Source organism: Scyliorhinus canicula, chromosome 7 (assembly GCF_902713615.1).
Source record: "Scyliorhinus canicula chromosome 7, sScyCan1.1, whole genome shotgun sequence".
Lineage (NCBI taxonomy): Eukaryota > Metazoa > Chordata > Chondrichthyes > Carcharhiniformes > Scyliorhinidae > Scyliorhinus > Scyliorhinus canicula.
The window spans coordinates 193,512,346-193,529,160 of NC_052152.1; the positions used below are offsets into that span (position 1 = coordinate 193,512,346).

A 16,815-nucleotide genomic window follows, 5' to 3' on the forward strand; every position below is an offset into this window, starting at 1 on the left:
TGAGAACACAGACTAACTGATTCAAAAACATCTTCTTCCCCGCTGTCACCAGACTGTTGAATGACCCTTTCATGGACTGACCTGATCTCTTCATACATCTTCTCTACTGAGTAGTACTGCACTTCTGTATGCTTCATCCAGTGCCTGAGTCTATGTATTAACATTGTGTATTTATGTATGCCCTATGTTTTTTTTTTTCATTTTTCATGTAAGGAATGATCTGTCTGAGCTGTACGCAGAACAATAGTTTTCACTGTACCTCGGTACACATGTCAATAAAAACAAATCTAAATCCAACGTCATCAAGCATGCGGCTCACAATGCTCTCTCTTCATTTGCGCAGGTGATGATAACCCATAATAAGCGGGAAAGGGCCAAAACGGGGGGGGTGGGCAGAGTACCAGAGATCCAAGCCCTCAACCCCTATGAGGAACGGGCCCTGGAGATTGCAGGGTTGATCGAGGAGAATGCAGTGACCGACGGTGAAGTTGGTCTGCTCCAGAGATGTGAGGATCAACTGTCCCTTTGCCCAAATGACCTGTCTCAAGTGACATGTGTCACTTGTCTCAACTGTCCCAGACAATTATCCTTCCCTTTCACTGAACCCATGTCCATTGTCTTGCAGGATCACCATCTGATGGGACCAGGCTATCTGGAACCATCTCCTCCGCACACATTCACCCTTTGGTCGCAAGGATATCCCCAGTGCTGAAGACCAGCTCTTGCGTGTTTGATTGTTGGCTGCTGTCTCGATGGTGCTGATGCTTCTGGAGTTCGGGCAAAGTGTTCTGGTTTCAAAGTTTGATTGAAATACGATAATAATAATCATCGTCTGAGACATGTTGTACCCATGAGAAGCTACTTGACAATATTTAGAGACTTTAAAATCAACGATGTAACATTCCACATCCACACGCTAACCATTAAATGACAAGGAAATCTCACCTTTCCATATTGGCACCAATACAAAGCTGTATCAGCACATTTTTACAAAAAGCAAACACACGGCATCATCCCTCACAGATTCCTCAACATAAATGGAGGATCAGCTTGAGAATGTGTCATCACGGACAGAACTTTGTTGTAGAAATGATCTGTCCATCAATGTGTGACTTGTTCCACGTATCAGTGCCATTCTCCATCCAGGAGCCGCAGCTGTGCAGGCCCCTCCCATACGGCCCAATCTCACTGACACCACATCCTGGCATCCACATATTCCACTGGCGCTCAAGCTGCAGTTGAACATCCTTGACTTCCAGCGTGTTTAACCCTCGGTGACACGCCAGTTACGGGCAGCGCTCACCACACCGGCAAGAAAAGCATAAGCAATCTGTGAAAGCATTTCTTCATTGGCGTCATCAGCTGGCCCATTCGCATCAATGTCGCGTACCAGGTACCGCAGCGTCTTCTTTCTTCACACCGGATTGCCTTCTGGACTCATACATCCGGTTTGATGAGCCCGGTGTTCCAGGACCCAGGTAATTGTCCTTCTTTCCGCCTACAGAATAGGAAGGAAACAGCAAAAGTCGTCTCCAGGCATTTGCAGGTAGCAGCAGAAGCAAGCAGCAAACGCAACCTGCAGCTGTGAAGTGCTCTCACAACTGACACGGAAAATTCCTTATTAGCAATTGCCTTCAGCTGTGAAGCTAGAGGCTGCTCACAGTAAAAGGGAGTTAAAGCGACCATCAGCACATAACCACTAACAGGTCTCTGTCCTGGGAGTTTTTGAGAGGACAGAGAGGCAGCTGCTGTGGTTGCCTCTGTTATTTAAAGGTGGCTCGAAGGACTCAGAGGTGAAAAGCCCCTCCACCACTCCGCCTCCCCCCCCCCCCCCCCCCGCATCCCCCCCACCCTCAGCTCAGGGACATCCCCCAACCAGGAACGCTTCAGCCACCCCGATCAAGCCCAACCCTCCTGAGGGGTTCCCCCACCAACCCCCTGAGCACTGATCAAGTAGCTCCGGTGCCCTTGAGCTGCATGCCAGAAAAAAGAAAATGGCTGCTCACCTCCTCATTGCCCTCAGCAGCGGTTGTGCCAGCTTCACATTTTTGAAAAGGTGTTCTAAACTGTGCCTGCGTGATTTCTCGCTGGGGAGCCTGTTAAGTCCCAGAAGGTCGTTACATTCGACTTCAGTCTCGCTAACGAGATGGAAATTGATGCATTTGGAGTCATTATGTACTTGCCAAAATTTGGGCCAATCCGGAACTTGCCATCGGGTAGGCCGATAAGATAGCCAACTGATTCCCTCTCGGCGTGAATCCTGATTTGGGCCTTTTCCCTGGCGGAACGGCAGTTGTGTGAGTTTCTCAGGGACCCGAGGCCCCCAGGTGCTTGCCCTCTGAGCAGGGTGGCACCCTGGCAGTGCCAGCCTGGAAACTCCTATAAACAGCAACGTGACAGCAATCAGATAATCAGGTTTTGTGATGCTCTTTGAAGGATGAAGATTGGCCCAGGACACCAGCAATTCTTCAAAATAGCGCCCAAGGGACTTCTACATCCAGTTACGAGAGCAGGCAGGGCCTCGATTTAATATCTCACCTTAAAGATGGCAACCCAGCAATCCCTCAGTACTGCCTCTGAAGCAGGACCTGAACCCAGGAACATCTAACAACAAGAGGCAAACATACTTCTGACTGGGCCAGAGCCGACAGTGCAATAATACAATGACATCGAGCCAGACAGCAGATTGTGAGCCACACCAGGTGGGTGGAAATGAATCTGAGACAATTGTTAGTGGAAGGTCTGTAACTTAATTATAGGCTTTAGATTATAGCTACAGTGTGCTATGAAAATTACCTATTAGTGAAGTAATTGCTTCCCACTGGATTTATGGATTAAGGCTGTGGGATGATCTATACCAAGCTGGCAGCAGTTGTACTGTTGGATTTTCTAGGAGGAACATCAGCAAACATTCCCGATCACAGAGAGCTGCATTTTTCCAGCAGATGCAGTAGGTGACTCTTCTGCTCGTTTAGCCTGGTAAGGCCCAGAAATTGAATTTTAACGAGGTTCCCTCATCCTTTTTCTTCAGAGTGTTAGAATACCATCGAGAGGACTTTGATGTGATCCCGCTCAACCCGTGTCCTAATATAACCCCCCCCCCCCCCCCCCCCCCAACGCTTTCATCTTAATTTACCTGGCTGCAGTGGCAGGCTGGAGGGATGGGGAGGGCTGGAGGGGTCGGTGGTGGGATGAGAGTGCTGGGGGGTTGGGGGGGGGGGGGGGGGGGAGTTGGGGGCTGGTGTGAGAGGGATGGTGAGAGGGATGGTGGGGTGTGAGGGGGGTAGAAGAGAAGAGGAAGAAAATAACTGCCAGGGGGTACGACCAGGCACAAAAGAAGGTGTGACGTTCCTCTAACTGAATTTGATGCGGTTTTGATCCAAGCCAAGTGATTTTGTTTGACGCATCGCAGAAATGTATTTAATAGGAATCTGTGATTCCCTGGTTTAGTCTTATAACCTGTAAAACAAGAGGCAACTGCCTGGGCTTTGTAGAACAGATATGATGCAAGTTGGAAGTTAAAGAGCAACTGGATTGTTTGTCGAAAATAAAAGCCTGAAATATTCGTTCAAATTGGCATTTGAATTTTAATCTGATTCATGTGAAAATCTCTTTTAACATGGATATCTGTTTTAACAAAGATAGCCATCCATTTATTTGAAACGTACTAACTCCTTTGTCGGAATAGGAATTCCACATGTCAGCTTTCCGCAGTTCATTGTCAGGTATGAGACAATGGCCGGAATGTAGGTGACGGGCGTCTTGGCCACCTACGGGAGAGCCTGCCATACTCCAGTGCTGCCTCTTTTATCTCTGACACTCAGGCGAAAACAGACCAGCCTTCCCCGGGAGGAAGGACCCTGAGGGCGGAAAATCGCTCCTGCCAACAGCTGCCAGCCAATCAGAGGCTGACAACTCTTCCATACCCAACGGCGCCACCGGGGAGAAGATGGGTGCTGCCATTACAACCCGAGGGCCTGGACTGACCAGGGGCCCAGGCACAGGTGAGTAATGCTTAGAATGGAGTTGTGGGTTGCAGGGACAAGGGAGAGGGAGGGTCAGCGGTAAGGGCAGGGGGATGTTGGGTTGCTCATTCAGGCACTGAGTACCTTTGAGTTGGGGACCGCTCACCCCTCACTCACCCACTTACTCCCCCCTTACTCTCTCCCAAACTTTGCCCAAACCCTTCCACCCCACTCTTCCCCCATTCTTCCTGTCCTAGCAAACTCTCTCTCCCACTCCGCCCCTGCACTCTCCCGTCCCCCTCACTCCCACTACACCCCCACCCCGGCACTCCCCCAACCCCCCACCTCTCCTCCCCCATCCTTCCTCCGCACGCCTCACCCCTCCTCCCCACTCCCCCAAGTCCTCATCCCACTCTTCCAACTTCCCCTCTCCCCTCCATCTCCCCACCTCCCCATCCCTGTCCTACCACCCATCCTCTCACTGCACCCCCAAACCCTCACACCCCACCACATTCTTCTCCCCAGCCCTCTCTCCCTTTACGCCTCCCCCACTGTACTCCCACTCCCAACATGCCCCCAAACTCTCTCTCCCCCCCCCACCCCCCCCGGTGGTAGTGGGATCAGGTTCTTAAGCAGGCATTAATTGCTGACTGAAGGGCTCAGTTGGTGACAGGATAGAAGGCCGTCGATGGGCCTTCCCGTCACACACTTAATCGGAGTGGTGGTGGGAAAGTGGTTGGTTTCCCATTTTCCCACCCTGGTTTATTAAATCTCACACCGACAAACTCCCCATGGGGCCTGGGCACAACACTCCACCCAATGAAGGGTAGCACAAGTGGATCGCACTGTGGCTTCACAGCGCCAGCGTCCCAGGTTCAATTCCCCGCTGGGTCACTGTCTGTGCGGAGTCTGCACGTTCTCCCCGTGTCTGTGTGGGTTTCCTCCGGGTGCTCCGGTCCCTCCCACAGTCCAAAGACGTGCAGGTTAGGTGGATTGGCCATGCTAAATTGCCCATTAGTGACCAAAAAGGTTGGGAGGGGTTATTGCGTTACGGGGATAGATCATAGAATTTACAGTGCAGAAGGAGGCCTTTTGGCCCATCAAGCCTGCACTGGCCCTTGGAAAGAGCACCCTCCACCCTATCCCCGTAACCCAGTTAGGGTGGTAGTGAGGGCTTAAGTGGGTCAGCGCAGACTCGATGAACTGCATGGCCTCCTTCTGCACTGTATGTTCTATGTAAGTCCATGTTGTCTCCTGTCATTTAATATAAATACATGAAAGCTGGTTGACCCTGTGGAGCTCTATGGCAAATGATTCATTCTATTTTAACGCTATGAAAGGGGGAGCAGATGTGCATTAACAAAGATACTGGGTATCAGTCAGCAGTTGAGGCATTGCAATAGAAAGTTGCTGAAACATGGAATAGAGCGGGGAGAGTTGTAGATTTTTAAAAAATCAAATCACTCTCCATTATTGTATCACAAGTACTTTGAAACTTGTGTCAATTTAATGATACTGAGTTATACTGCCAACTCCAAAGCCCTCTCTGGCCAGTCGCTGGCTAACATCCAAATGCCGGTTAAAGTTTTAATGGAGGTCCTTGTGAACAATTAACCATTTAAAAGGTATCGGGGTGTCTCGCTGCCTGCTGTGCCTGTTTTAAAAGTCTTCCCAATGCTGTTTGCAATTAGGATGAAGTATTTGTTGACACTTGAGCAAATTAATGTGTCTGAAGCAATTGACAATAATCTGAAATCCCGTCTACACATTATCCTCTTCTCCTCATAATCTACCATCTGGGATTGTTTGCTTGAGCGTGTACTCAGTTCCATAGCTCCTAGCAGCTTAAGTTAGCGGTGAAGACAAAACTATGGGAGTCAGCCAGTTTGAATCAAAGTAAAGGCAAGGCTATTGTGTAAGGGCTACAGTGGCCATGCTAATTCTTTTTTACATTGTGGGACAGGGTAGAGGGGCTGAGAATCTCTATTTTAAAATGACCGTAGACTAAAATTACAACATTGATGTTATTTTTTTTTAACTCAATGGCATGTTGCTCCCATAGAGTTGATTTTAATCAGGAGACGTTACGTTGCAAAGAATGGAAATGGTTCTGTGGATGAGAAATGTTTGAAGTTCAGCTGGTTTTCATTTCAAGGCAGGTCTTGTGGCCTCTGCTTGTTTCAGTTAGATGACAGTTTTATTAGAGAGGGTTTTTCCCCCCCTCTTTAGGTAAACTTTTTATTACAGTCTGAAATAATCAGAAAACCATAAGATGTTATAAATAGATATCTGAGACTTCGAAAATTGCCAGTGACAGAAGCATTATTTCCCAGCAGTTTGGATTCTAATTTCTTGACCATGCTCAAGGGACTATTCATATCACTGAGGTTTCAACTGGCTTATGTCTATTCCCTTGAGAATGATCCTGCAGTTGGGGTAAAATTGCCAGCAAACAATTTTTCTTACTCGGCAAACACAAATAATAGTGGATTTTATTATCTTAACTCTCAACTGGCTTTATGGTATCCAATTTGCTCTGAGAACTCTCTACCCAGTGACAGGATTTCTGTCTTCTTAGCCAGCCCCTTGTTGCTTTACGACTGTTTACATTATAACACAAAGTCCCTTATAGATTTCTACCTTCAAGTTTAGGACATAAGTTGTTGCATTCGGTATAATATGCGCTGACGGTGGTATTAATATAATTTTTCAGCTGTGGTTATCGTTCGATTAAATTTACAATGATCATGTCACAATTGTTAATCCTTCAATGCAAACTGGACTGCTTAATAATAGAGTGTCCAGCCTGTTGGTGTCACCAGCAGAGGAGAAAGTGCTGTAAACAAAATAAAAATGCTTTCACAAACCACATTTTGCATGTAATCTATAAAAATGTGGCTGCCGGAGGCTGGAGTCTCATCTTGGGATATTTACAGATCGTTTCAGTCCCCATGGGGCAGAAATGTTTTTTTCTCTCAGCGAGTGGTTGTGATCTGGAATGCACTGTCCGGGAGCGCAGTGGAGGCAGATTCAATCATGGCTTTCAAAACCAATTGGATAAGCACCTGAAAGGAAAGGAAAATTTGCAGGGCCTGGGGAAAGGGCAGGAGAGTGAGCCTAACTAAATTGCTCTTGCAGAGAGCTGCACAGGCTTGACAGACTGAATGGGCTCCTTCGGTGCTGTAAACATTCCATAATTCAGTGATTCACCTGTCTTCTTCAGCAAGTCCCCCAAACTGTGCGACTCCCAGAACTGACCCCAGCATCATTTCATTTTTGCGCTCCAATGGTGGATGTCGCTTAACTGAAATTTGCTTGATCCCATCACCTCTCCCAATCTTTGGAACGTTGTCGTTGGCAGACACTTAAGTTTTCCCAAATAAGATCAAAGTTTGAACTCTACAGGAAAATGGTAGTCCCAATCAGCACCTTGAGGACAAAATCTAAGCAGATCCCTGTCATAATATCCACTCATGTATATTATGAGTTGCAGGCAGGCAGTGATTGACACATAGGATAACCAATGAACACACACGACACAGAACAACCAATCACCAGACAGGACACCACCACTATAAAGCCCATTAAGGTATTAAGACTTTCCCTCTCTCACAGGGCACAGCTATTGAGATAGCTAGAGTGCACAAGCCAGTGAGCATCATCTCCATGTGGGAGAGAGCTAGTCTGGTCAAGCCAGTGGGAGGTTATCAGTTAGATTAACATCAACCCACAGCAGATTATGTACAGCAATCAGCAAGTTCAATAAAACAGTGTTGGACCATCTCCTGTGTCGGAAGCCTGTTTCTAGTTTCACTGCATCCAGTTGCAGTCAACGTTGAACTAATTCACTTAACACATCAATCCTCTTCTGCAGTATTGATTGAGGGGAGCTTCTTTCCGATGAGACATTAAACAACTTTGTTAAATGTGAACGATCCCATGGCACTAATCGAAACAAAGGCTTTGGGCTGGATTCTCCACTGTTGGGATTCTCCGTTGTGTCAGCAGTGCACCCACGCCAAGGGATATCCCGACAGCGTGGGGCTGCCCACAATGGGAAATCCCATTTGCCGGCTTGCGGGACAGAGAATCCCGGCGCCGGACCGCTACACCAGAAAACTGATACGGCAGGGTGGAGAATCCCACCCCTTGTCTTTATTCGTGGAAGTATAGGTTTCAAGAGAAAGGAGGTTATGTCGGACTTGTATAAGACACTAGTTGGACCTCAGTTGGAGTGTAGCCTGTAGTTCTGGACATGACACTCAGGGAGAGTGTGACGAAATCAGAGAGAGTGCAGATTGTGACCACACAGTAGTCCACACGAGAGGCATAAATAAACGCACACGACATACACAGAGCCCAGTCGGGACTACCCTGTTCATCTCCCACTCAGGCCGAGCTTTTATACATCGTGTCCGTTGCTCCACTGATGAATCTCACGCCCCTCGAGACTCATGGGGCGACTAATTGATCCGACGCCCTCGGTCTCGTGCGGGTCATAACATTGCAGAAACGATGGTTCCAGGGATGAGGAAGTTATGAAGACAAATTGGAGAAGTCGCGTCTGATTTCCTTGAACAAAAGGTGGCTGAGAGGAGACTAGAAAGCGGCATTCAAAGTCACGAGAGGTCTGCACAGAGTAGATAGGGAGAAAGCGCTCCCAAACGGCAAAGGATCAAGAATAAAAGGGTACAGGTTTAAAGCAGTTGGCAAAAGAAACAAAAGCAACAAGAAGGAAGGCTTTTTCACGCAGTGAGTGGTTAAGGTCCAGAATGCACTGCCTGGGAGCGTGATGGAGGCAGGTACAATTGAAGCATTCAAAGAGGAATTGGATTGTTATTTGAAATGCAAGGGTGTGCAAGGTTACAGGGAGAAGATGGGGGATCGGTACTAGGTTAATTGCTCATTCGGACAGCCGGGTGAAGACATGATGGAATAAAGGAATGGCCTCCTCCTGCACTGTAACATTTCTGTGATTATGTGGAGTAAAGACCCCCCCCCCCCCCGCCCCCCAATTATCCTTCAGCCAACATCACTACAACAGTCTATATCACCGTTAACTCTTGACTATTTGTCGGAGCTTGCTGTGCAGATTGATTGCAATGATTCCTACTTTACAAAAGTGGGTGGAATCTCGTGCAAGTGACGGTTGGGTCTCAGCTGCCCATGAGCCAGCCGGAGCCCTACACCATCTCTTTTAGGGACAGCCCAACACACCATGCGCCGCGCAAGCACATATCAGGCCAGCAGCAGCCCTTCCCTCGGGATCAAGGACCCTATGGGTAGACGTACCACCCGTCAGAGGTGCTGGCCAATCAGAGACTGGTAGCAGGGTCCCCACAAGGTTAAATGCCACACATGCCACAAAATCTGTGACAGGGAAGGGCACAAGATTCCACCCAGTGAGTGTAATGATAAATATATAGGTATACTAGTGATGGGTTAATTATTACATCTCAGTGTAATTCAAACACTAGAGGGAACCACCAGTTCCCAGTACAAATATCAGACCTCAGGGAATCTTGGGTAGTATCTTAGTACGTGTTAGCAGATGAGAAATATTGATCACAGCATGCGTAGTTTAGATTAGAGAGAGGTAGCACGAGGACATCATTAGTTAATATTAGATTATATATTACTGTTTAACAGACTCAGTCTTACTTTATTAGTTGTTATAGCTCTGTAGTGTGTGCGAACTCTATTTAATTTAATCGTCATTCAATAGTTTTGCTTCAATCTAAAGATTGGTGGTTTCTTTGTCATCAACTCATCCGACCATTCTGGATCTCAAGGCAAAGAATAATGACATATTGCCACAAAATGTAATATAACAGTGAGTACACCTCAAAAGTAGTTCATTGGCTCTAGGAGTCTGTGGGGAACCCAAGGTTGTGAAAGGCTGGAATTTTCAGGCTCTGATTTGCCGTCCTGCCGATGGCGCACCCCCGCCGCGGACTTCCGAGTGGCAAAGAGTGTATCCAATGGGAAACCTCATTGACAATAGTGGGACCAGAGACCCCACCGCCGCCACAAAACATGCAGCGGGTTGCGTGGAAAATTCCGCCTCATAGAAATGCAAGTCAATTTTTTTCAAATCATTTCCACCTAGTAATTATTTTTAATTGCCCTGGCACTGGATAATTTAAGCTTCTGAAAATGGTGTCCCAGGTTTTACCCTCACTGTTCTCTCAAAGAAGTCTACGTTAAAACTTTAACTTATCTCTTCTGACCACAGTTGCTAAGCGACCTTCTGAGTGTTTGCTGCATTTTCTGTATTTTTGTTTCAGATTTCCAGTATTTTGCTTTTTAAAAAAGAGAAAATTAATCCTCCTTAAACCACATTCAATAATTGGTGAAGCAGATTAATGGCCAATGCTATTTGGGGCTCAACGAGAATGAATTCCTTCCTTCTAACTGAATGCTCTTTCCGAGTTAAACGACTTGGCATCTCTCAGCAGCCAATTCTGCAAACGTCTTATCAAACAATTCCAAACATTTAAGCCAGTATCCTCTCCAGTAATTCTTCTGATTTGCATATATCACTGAGATGTTGCCCGAGCCTAACTCAAAACATCGGGGGATATGGTTGAATGGGATATGGATTTGTACTTGGGGTGGGGTTCAGGCGAGTGTTCTCTGATTTATTGCCCCACGGTTTGTCATCTCTGCCCTGTGCCTAGAGGTTGTGCATAACGTCCCGTTGCTATAACAACAGAGAATCTCTATGGCGTCAAAGACCAGAGGGAAATGTTGGCAAAGTTCCAGACTCTCCATAGTTGTTTTGTGATAGATATGCTAAGAGCAGGCAGCACAACTTGCCAAAAGGGTCCGAATGCTTTTAAAGACAAGTGGGTTCTATGGACACTAAGCAGAGTGTGTGCTTTCGACGTAACCAACTTACTGACAAGATTCAGTAGCCAAGTGGCCTACCTAATACGCAAAAGGTTCAATGTCAGCACTTCAGATAAAGGGAGCAAAGGGTAGTAAACTCATCCAAGTCCCAGTCCTTAACTTCCAAATCCTTTATTTGTTTGTCTTCCACAGCTTTTAAAATCATACATCGACTTCCTCGGCCCTTGACAACTCGCAGAAATGCAGTGATTAGCAAGTTACTGAAATTGTCATAAAGGAGAAGCTTTTATTGTAACCTGGTGGCTGGCTTTTGAGGGGCGGATGAGGGTCTCACCCGCCAGTCGTAGAATTGGAGGTGGACTGTGGAATCAAGTGCAATTGTTCATCAGGCATTCAAGTGGCCACCATTGGGGGCCTCTATCGCAATTAAGGTCCCCAGGGGCAGAGGTCCCATCTGTCAAAAGCTATTGGTCGATCTGAGGCTGGCAGCTATTTGTCAACACCAGTGAGCGTGATGACAGTTGATAGAGTTGCACCCTCCAGAGGCCCAACAACACCCCGGATCAAAGGTGAATGGAGATGAGCTGAGTGTCACAAGGGCAAGGTGGGGGACAAAGGGTGCAGGGGACCAGGACAGGTCTCCTCCTAATGCCAGGTCACTTGATCGGGAACAGAGTGTCTGATAACAAGGGACCCTCCTCACTGGGGATGTTGCCAGGTTTGCTAGGCGGCCTTCCATGAGACATGGGAAGGCAATGCGGTTCCCATTAAATCCCTGAGGCACTGTTGGATTGCAGTGGGCTCGGGGATAATGGATGTCAGTTGGCTCATTAATGAGCCTAATTGACATAAAGTTGTCAGCAAACCCTCCCCCCCCTCCACCTTAACCATGGGATGTTATCTCACCTCCAGGAGGCTGACACGGGCTCCCTCCAGTGATTAAGTGGGCCCAACCACCATGATTCCAGACTGAATTCAATCCAACCTGATCTTCGGGCTGAGGGAAAGTAGTGGCTCTGAAGAAGGTACAGATTGCAGCATGTATTCCGAGGATTTGGAAGAGTTAAGTAATTCCTACCCAAAATATGGGGTGGGATGCTTCGTCGGCTGATGCCGGAATTGGGAAACGCGATTGGGCGGAGAATTGGTTTTGACACCGAAATCGTGGTGAACGCCGGTTTCACACCAAATCGTAATTCTCTGGTGCTTCGACAGTGGCGTCAATGCATTCCAGAACGCACGTACAGTAAACATCCTTGGCATATCGTTAGCGGGCCTGACCGGGTATTCTCCAGGGCCACCGCGATTCTCCACATCCACTGGGGCAAATTCCTGACGACGAGGTACATTGTGCTTTTAAAAATCGTGAAACAGGCGTCGTGGCTGCTGAGAGAGAGAGTGGGGTTATGGAGAGTGTCCAACGTCGCCATCGTTTACTGACAGTCGTGCTGCTGGCTGGGTGGGCTTAAGCCAGTGCTGGGGAGTAGCAAGGTGTGGCCAGGAGGTGGGCTTTGGGGTTGGGATGGACGGGCACAGAACAGCATTGCCACAACCTACAAGGCAGCCATGCAGCTGCGCACACCGCTGACTGCCCACTCTGAACTTAAGGCCACAGGTCGTATGGGTGTCCCCCCAACCCACCCCCTGAGCTTCCCTCTGGTCCCAGCTGACCCTTCAACGGGATGGGCATGCCCCAGCATGACCAGTGCCATTCCATTGGCTGGGATGGTGTGTGTGGGGAGTGAAGTGTGTATAAGTGGCTGCAACTTGTCAACCTCCTGAGTGTCAATCGCGAATATGGCATCATTTCTCATTTGAATCGATCGTGTTCCACGTGGCGCCAGGCTAACCCCTTAACAGTCGCTGAATCGGTCCAGGGACGGTGCCAGTTTTGCTGTCATGGAAGTCCACGAATCCTGCGCTGGGCGTTAACACTTAGTCTCAGGAACCGAGAATCCCACCAATGAAGTTAATTTCTGGTTTTTGAAAAAAGTTGCTCCTAAATATATGAGTAGTTATTTGTTTTCTGCCTTGAACGTTACAGAGGAAATACCCTCGGACTGAAGTTTTGTGCAAAAAGTTTCCTTTGCTGCTTTAACAGCGTAAGGACAACTGTTTACTCGAATTCTCCTGAGTTCTGGTGAATCTGGGGCTCGTCAGGGGAGGAACCTCTTTCCGGGACAGTTCCACTGACTTTGGTCACTTACGGGATTTCCCACCAGAGAAAACAGTAGCCAACGTGATCATCCATCCAAATATGTGCACGTCTATCTGAAATAAACAGTAATGATATGAGCGTATTTCCTGGCATTATCACAGTCGTGTCTGGGCACAGACGGGGCACCAAACTGTTACTGTTGTTTAGTTGGGTGGGAAGGTTTTAAAAGTTAAACCCCTGTCAAGAATGTGCTGGTCAATGACAGGGCGATTGACTGCACACTTCTGAACTCAGCGGCATTTGAAAACCTAAGGGGAAACCTGAATCCGCTTCACCTGCCACAGAGGTAGCCAGCTTTTTGTCCGCCGCCTGCTTCAGAGAATTTCCTTCCCTATCCCTGACATGGGATTTCCCCAGAACATGCTAAAATTCCGACAGATGCCGGCCAAAATTTGGCTAACCTTGCGAAGTGTCTGGGGGTCAGCACTGTGACTAATAGATGGACAGTGACGGACTTACCCCAGCAAATGCAGCCAGTTCCCATCAAATTGGAACATCTCGCCTGATGTCTAGAAAGAGCTTCATTGTTACAACTAATTGCTATTGCTCCTGTAATGATAAATTCCTTTTCAGGAACTGAATCCTCAAAACAATCAGCACGGAGAATTATTTGCCACCTTTGCAGTTTAATAGGACTAGACTTAATAATTATCAATTAGATATTGGCATTCCTTGATTGGCTAAGTATACATGACTTTCAAGAGGGGCTGCACCTACAGGGACTGGATTCAACATAATGATTCGGGGCTTTAATCTTGCAGCCCTATCCCCAACTCATACTCCATCCCTGTACAACTTTCTTTCTCCGGGCATTGTATCACAACCGCACAATTACCCTTAAAAAGCACGACTAATTAGCTTCAGTATTCTTGATTACTTTCTTCGTTTTGCAGGGAATGTTAGCTATCTGTTTGTGTTGCTACCTACTACTGCATCTCTATTCAGAGGCCATATGGCCAATTCAGAGACGGCTAACGAACCTGTGTGTTGCCCAAATCCTGTTCCAGCCGAATAATGAGCCAGCATTGCCAAATGTAACTCTCATTAATGAACCTCATTATCATGTATTAGCTGCTCGTGTGCCACAAACTATTCAAATTACAGACCCCCACTCCTGACAGATGCACTGCTGGTTGAAGCTTTGGATGAAGAGGACAAGTTAGTAAGTGTCCCTTCCTCTGTTTAATTGTATCCTGCAAAACTTGCCTCATTGACTGCAACAGGTCAACAGAGGGATTGATTAATTACTTAAATGCAAATTTATTACCTTTTTGTTTTGAATAATAATGTTGAATTATTATTGAAATATTTCCCAATGAGAATCTCCCTTCTCTGAAGAGAAAAATTCAAAGCAGACATTCCAGGCAATTCTGTCTGAACTCATCAACCTGCCTGGAAGAACGCAGCTCCAAAACTCAAGAAGTTTGACACCATCCAGGACAAAGTAGTCCGCTTGATTGCTTCCTCTTCCATAAACATTCAATCCCTCCACCACTGATACACACTAGCAGTTGTGTGTACCATCAGGAACTCACAAACGCTTCTTTGACAGCTCATTCAAAACCCATGACCACTACCATCTAGAAGGACAAGAGCAGCAGATACCTGCTGGTGGGGAACCCCACCACCTGGAGGTCACACACCATCCTGACCTGGAAATACTGAATCTCCCTTCATTGAAGCTAGATCAAAATCCTGGAACGTCTTCTCCAACAGCAATGTGGGTGTTCTGATGCCACATGGACTGCAGTGGTTCATGAAGGCAGCTCATCACCGCCTTCTCAACGGCAACTACAGATAGGCAATAAATGCTGGCTTAGCCAGCAAAGCCCATATCCCGTAAATTAATTTGAAAAAAGTCTGCCTCAGACGTGGCATCCACCAATAAACTCATACCTACATCTGCAGACAAATGTGCCTGTCCTTGCTGAATTGGGAGAGAATTAGTGCACGAAGAAGTTCCTACTTGCAAACGAACAGCAGGCTGGATGATAGATATGCAAAGCCCTGACTCACCTTAACACTGCATACTTCCTCAGAACCATTCCAATCAATGGCACTTTTCTCACGCAGTACACATGCGACGATTGGGGAGATCAGCAGCTAGTACAGTCTGAATGGCCAGAGTCATCGAGACACAAGCACCCACATTGTCACCAGAAAATGGCCCCGGAGACTGCAACTTATCCATGAGTACGGCTGCCTTTCGAGCATGTGGCAGCCCATGTGGGCAATTCTCCCTTTGAAACAAAGTCAAAATGGATTGGGAGGTTCCTTGGAAAATCGGTCAGGAGTGTTATTGTGTCAGGTGCTGATAGGGGTGGGATATCTGGCCACATCTAGTGGTCGGCCTGACTCAAGGTAACAGGAGTCGACGTGCGACCACCTGCCGGAGAGAGCAGAAAGTAGGAGGCTCCTGGGTGCCCAGGTGTCAAAGGTAAGGGCCCGGGCATGGCTGGCAAAGGTGGAACTCACCCAGAGGCGACAGGCCCCTGCAGCGTACTCACCATGGCCGACTCTGCGACCATGATTATAGCTGCTGTTACTCTGCTGCAGTGACTTGTGTGGGGATTAACTATTACTGCGTCTCTGGGCTATTTAAAAACCAGCTATTTTATTATTTTGCGGTCACATGTATGCACCTCATTATTCATTGAGTCTGCACCGTCACCAGCAAGATTTGCGAACCAATGTCCTCCTCTGCTCCCCCACAACCCACTGAAACCAGTGAGCTTCTGAATGTATCGTGTTTATTGCTCTGTGCTATTAGTTTCTTCGGTGTTGTGGAGGGGGTGGGTGCAGGGCAGAAGACGGTGGAGAAGATTGAAGTTCCACTTTGATTAAATAAATACTTGACCTCATGTTGCACGACACACGCTAAACAGATCCGAAGGTCACAGGACCCATTATTCTTTATTAGCTCGCATCTATTATCCCGTTTTACTGACCATTTTGTTTTACTGAAGCTAAACTCCCCAAAGTTCCTGCAGGGCTTTACTGAATGCGTATCCAGACATTAATAGTGAGTCTGGAATGTTTGTGGTCTCCTAGGACTGTTTATCACTGCCGTCTACACATACTCATTCTATCCAGAAAAGAATACAGGACTACTTTATCAGAGCCATTGGCCTTCTAATGCAGGATGCTTAAAGATTACTCGGCCTTGGAAAGGCGACAGCAACAAAACAATTAAGTTCACAAAGATTTGTAAACCGTCCATTTTTTTTTAGCTTCGATGTGCTGCTGTGCAAAAATACAATGTTGAGACAGACAAAGGAAAAGCAATTAAAACTGCTCCTCAAAATGATTTTTAGTCGTATCCAAAACTGAGAAAAATCCAAAGGCTTGGATGTGTTGGAGTCCCTTATCTTATGACGTTAAAAGGTGGAATAGAAATTGAAATCCAGAATGGACTTCTGTTTTCTTCTTACAATCACTTTGAAGTTTGATGATACGTAACCTTCGAAATACTTGAAGCGTAACCTTTGAAATACTGTGTGAATGTTGCGAGGTGTTCTTTAATGTTCATCAGATAACGATCTGGGGTTGAGATGTCCCACACAAAGCTGTTGTGACAGCTTGCTCAACGGAAGCTATCACGCTAATTGGAGCCCATTTTACTTTCTTGCATTTCAATCACCATTTTCAGCACTAATGTAACGCAAATTTTGCCAGCTCCGCATTTTGACAAGGTTGCTATTTTCGTTCACATCCAAAGTGTGGTAGCATTGCAATCAGAAATTAAAATGACCCAGAGCTGCATGTGAAGCGTGTCCGGCA

The 16,815-nt window shown here is 47.0% G+C and overlaps 1 long non-coding RNA gene across 2 annotated transcripts in view; it reads left to right on the forward strand.

The window, feature by feature from the left end:
• Positions 1-2,785: 2,785 nt before the first annotated feature.
• LOC119969653 overlaps positions 2,786-16,815 on the forward strand; it is a 152,877-nt gene continuing 138,847 nt past the window's right edge. For both annotated transcript variants that reach the window (XR_005461439.1, XR_005461438.1), the window contains exons 1-2: positions 2,786-2,979; positions 3,825-4,004. This is a non-coding gene — a long non-coding RNA (uncharacterized LOC119969653). The remainder of the gene's footprint in view (positions 2,980-3,824; positions 4,005-16,815) is intronic.